Genomic DNA, 5,033 nt, shown 5'->3' on the forward strand with positions numbered 1-5,033 from the left:
GAGCAGCAAGCGCCTCCTTTTATAATCCTCCTGTTTCATCACCTGCCTGCAATTGGCTCCGGGGACAGCCAGACGTCACCAGAAGGGGCGGATCCCCTCAAAAGGAAAAAGTGTAAGAGGATACATCGCCACAAAGCAATATAAATGACGGACTATTTTAAAATATCTTCTAACTTACAGTATTCTTGCTGCATGGACAAACTTCACCGCTCTGACAAACTCAAAGCGATGAGCGGATAGAAGGTGATCTCTCTTTCTCTCCACAGCTTTCCTTGCCTCCTCTCCTGAAGCTGTTGACTCCTTTACAGGATCTGGTTTCACAAATGGTGAGCACCCTCTGACATCTTACCCAGGTTGTCATTATTCACGTGTGAGCTTGGACAGCGAGTGTCATCACGATAAACTTCAATTTGTCCAGCATGGATCTCTGGAGAGTGACCAGGAGTGGGAACTTTCTTCTATTTAAAGCGTGGGGGGGGGGGGGGGGGGGCTGTGGCCAATTGTATCCCTGCAGATAACTAACTTAGCATTGACTGAATCTAGGAAATTGCCTATATACTGGTTAAACTTGCTGTCAGACGGTTATAGTGCAGGCAGTTAGCAAATTGACAAGTCCAGATGGTACAAGGCCATCAAATACAAGATCAGCCGTCTCTCAGAATTCCCCCTGTGCCATTTCAGACTGCGCGGAGGACTTTCCTGTATGGGCTACTCCTGCACACTCTCCAATTCCTTGTCTCCGTCTTCCATCTGGACACGCCTTGACATACCATCATGCCGTTCGGCTGAGGCGGGTGGTCCCTTATGGTGGACTGTCTGTGTGGGAGCCCTTCCCTGCACCATTGGGAATTTAGGGTGGAGAGTGTTGCATAGAGCAGTACCATTCAATAGGTACTTAAGCTAGTTCACGGACTTCCAGGTCGACTGTAATTGCGCGGCCTGGATGTGTCCATGTTCCACATTTTTGTTCAATGCAAGAGGTTGCAGGACCTTTTCCACTATTTGAGCAGGCCGCTCCTCAACTTCTGGCTCCACTTCAGTTGCACGCTCTTTGATCTTTGGCCAACCAGTGTGGAGGGGATGGGCTAGTCAGAGGACCTTCTCGTGGGTCTGCTCCTGGGTCTGGCCATCCACAGGTCCAGGTTGGAAGTGGCCAGTGGGGGTGGTCACCCGGGCTGCTGGCCTCTCTTCTGTGGTCTTGTCCACTCTTTGGTGGCCCTGGAGAAGTAGCACGTGGTGTCCGCTGGTACGCTTGAGGCCTTCTACAACCGGTGGGCACTGCAGGGACTGGAGTGTATAATAGATAATAGTAACATTATTATTTAAGTTTTGTAAATTTACTTTGGTTTTGTGATTAAGATCTTTATTAGTTGTGGCAAACCAATGTCTCCTTATGGGTTATTTTAGAAAATAATACAAGAAGATGGGGAAATGGACAAGGCAGTGTAGAACATCATCATCATCATAGGCAGTCCCTCGGAATCGAGGACGACTTGCTTCTTAACATGAGTTCTTAGGTGGCTGTACAGTCCAATATGAGAACCACAGTCTCTGTCACAGGTGGGACATATAGTCGTTGAGGGAAGCTCTTTCCGCAGCCTGCGCTTGATTTCTGCATGCTCTCGGCGACGAGACTCGAGGAGCTCAGCGCCCTCCCGGATGCACTTCCTCCACTTAGGGCGGTCTTTGGCCAGGGACTCCCAGGTGTCAGTGGGGATGTTGCACTTTATCAGGGAGGCTTTGAGGGTGTGCTTGTAACTATTCCACTGCCCACCTTTGGCTCATTTGCCATGAAGGAATTCCGAGTAGAGCGCTTGCTTTTGGAGTCTCGTGTCTGGCATGCGAACTATGTGGCCTGCCCAGCGGAGCTGATCGAGTGTCGTCCGTGCTTCAATGATGGGGATGTTGGCATGGTCGAGGGCACTAACGTTGGTGCGTCCGTCCTCCTAGGGGATTTGTAGGATCTTGCGATGACATCGTTGGTGATATTGTTGGTGGCACTGAGAACAACATAGGTAGATTAAGAAATAACAAAGTTATAGTGATGCAGTGGTATAACCAGACTAGGAAATGCACAAGTTAGGATCATGCAGTAAGAGCCACAGTAGTCACAGCTTAGGAGGAGCATTGGATTAGAAAATGGAAAGCTCAGGGTGGTAGAGGGGGAGGGTAGCAGAACAGAGAGATTGGAAAATGAAAAAGACAAGATGATGCAATAAGAGTTTGAGAAATGGAAACAATTGTAACCTAACAAAATAAAGCAAAATGGATTCATTTCTATGGAAATTCTTTATGGAAATCATTAGTCTTTGTGGTTGGGATAAGGTATAAAATTGTAAAAATAAAGTCTTATTGTTTAAAAACAAAGTCTGTGCATCCCCAATTTTCATCGCTCCACCATTGGTAGCTGTGTCTTCAGCTGCGTCCAACCTTTGTAATTAGCTCCTTAATCCTCTCTGCCTCTCTCTCCTCCTTAAAACCTACCTCTTTGACTCAGCTTTTAGCCATCTGTCCTAATACCTCCTTTTGTGGCTCAGTGTCAGATTTGATCTGATAATGGTTCTGTGAAGCACCTTGGAACTTTTTACTACATTAAAGACACTATATAAATGTAAATTGTTGTAGCAAAAAAGTGTTTTTGTATTGACTGCCACAAAGTTTCACTTATTAAAACTCCAGTTCTTCAAGTACAGCAATCTGCAACTGCCTTTATTACATTTCCTATGAGAGGAACAGTACATCCGGTGACTTCATTTTAACTAGTTGCTAAACTGAAAGAGATGGAATAAGGAAATACCAAAAAATCTGCCTTCTTTCATGAAGCCCGACTCAACATGATCACTCCCAGGAATAGTGAAATGTCTATCCCAAACTAGGAGCTAGATATCAAACATCTGGATTGGTATATTTATTTAACAAATGTTAAACTAGTTCCTTAAAGGGATACAGTTGTCTTTTTTTAATTTTCCGACCAGCTTTCTCCCTTCCTGTCTTCTTCTGAATGCATTGGCTCCTTGTTGAGATATGTTTCTGGGGTGCTTGTTGCTCTCCGGTAGCCATCCCTCATGTTAAAGCCTTGACTGGGGAAGAACAAATGTATTGCCATCCCGAGCTGAGTCATTTCCTATTTTCAATGTATTGGAGTGAAATGCTGTTCATCATTGCCGAACTGACTCGACTGGTAGAAACATAGAAACATAGAAAATAGGTGCAGGAGTAGGCCATTCGGTCCTTCGAGCCTGCACCACCATTCGATAAGATCATGGATGATCATTCCCTCAGTACCCCTTTCCTGCTTTCTCGCCATACCCCTTGATCTCCTTAGCCGTAAGGGCCATATCTAACTTCCTCGTGAATATATCCAATGAACTGGCATCAACAACTCTCTGCAGCAGGGAATTCCACAGGTTAATAACTCTCTGAGTCAAGAAGTTTCTCCTCATCTCAGTCCTAAATGGTCTACCCCTTATCCTAAGACTGTTATCCCCTGGTTCTGGACTTCCCCAACATCGGGAACAATCTACCCGCATCCAACCTGTCCCGATCCGTCAGAATCTTGTATGTTTCTATGAGATCCCCTCTCATTCTTCTAAACTCCAATGTATAAAGGCCCAGTTGATCCAGTCTCTCCAATATGTCAGTCTAGCCATCCCGGGAATCAGTCTGGTGAACCTTCGCTGCACTCCCTCAATAGCAAGAACGTCCTTCCTCAGATTAGGAGACCAAAACTGAACACAATATTCCAGGTGAGGCCTCACCAAGGCCCTTTATAACTGCAATAAGACCTCCCTGCTCCTATACTCAAAACCCCTAGCTATGAAGGCCAACATGCCATTTGCCTTCTTCACCGTCTGCTGTAACTGCATGCCAACCTTCAACGACTGATGTACCATGACACCCAGGTCTCGTTGCACCTCCCCTTTTCCTAATCTGCCACCATTCAGATAATATTCTGTCTTTGCGTTTTTGCCCCAAAGTGGATAACCTCACATTTATCCACATTATACTGCATCTGCCATGCATTTGCCCACTCACCTAACCTGTCTAAGTCACCCTGCAGCCTCACAGCTCACACCGCCACCCAGTTTAGTGTAATCTGCAAATTTGGAGATATTACACTCAATTCCTTCATCCAAATCATTGATGTATATTGTAAAGAGCTAGAGTCCCAGCACTGAGCCCTGCGGCACTCTACTAGTCACTGCCTGCCATTCTGAAAAGGACCCGTTTATCCCGACTCTCTGTTTCCTGTCTGCCAATCAGTTCTCTATCCACGTCAGTATATTACCCCCAAAACCATGTGCTTTGATTTTGCACAACAATCTCTTGTGTGGGACCTTGTCAAAAGCCTTTTGAAAGTCCAAATACATCCCACTGGTTCTCCCTTGTCCACTAGTTACATCCTCAAAAATTCCAGAAGATTTGTCAAGCATGATTTCCTCTTCATAAATCCATGCATATTATGTACCTGTATGTTTGTTGTGGGAGTGGTTGCATTTCATTGCTTGACAATGATTCTTCCTGCTGATAGCCGCAGAATGTAGGAAATCCAACTCAAACTCATCCATTGAATACACCATAGTCCACAAAACTCCATCCTTCCAGCTAGACGAATCTTGGATGTGGTGCAGCCAAAAGGGCAAAAGCCTGTACCAGTTCTGTCATGCCCAAACATCCAAATATTGTGTTCAGTGATACTAAAACCACTTAAACCACAAAGATCACAAGCAATATAACATAAAGGCAAAATACTGCGGATGCTGGAATCTGAAATAAAAACAGAGAATGCTGGAAATCTAAGTGGGTCAGGCAGCATCTGTGGAGAGAAAAACAAAGTTAACATTTCGGGTCAACGACCCTTCATCAGAAGATCACAAGCAGCTTCATTATCTGCCTCCATTCCCACCACCCCACTTCCAGCCTCAGCTTTTGATATGTTTTGAAAATGCGATTTTTCTGAAGTTTTGGTTATGGCACCTTGTTTGGGGCACAGGATACAATGCTGTGCTCTGCACCTGGCCACACTTCATACT

Source organism: Pristiophorus japonicus, chromosome 4, assembly GCF_044704955.1.
Source record: "Pristiophorus japonicus isolate sPriJap1 chromosome 4, sPriJap1.hap1, whole genome shotgun sequence".
Classification (NCBI taxonomy): Eukaryota; Metazoa; Chordata; class Chondrichthyes; family Pristiophoridae; genus Pristiophorus; species Pristiophorus japonicus.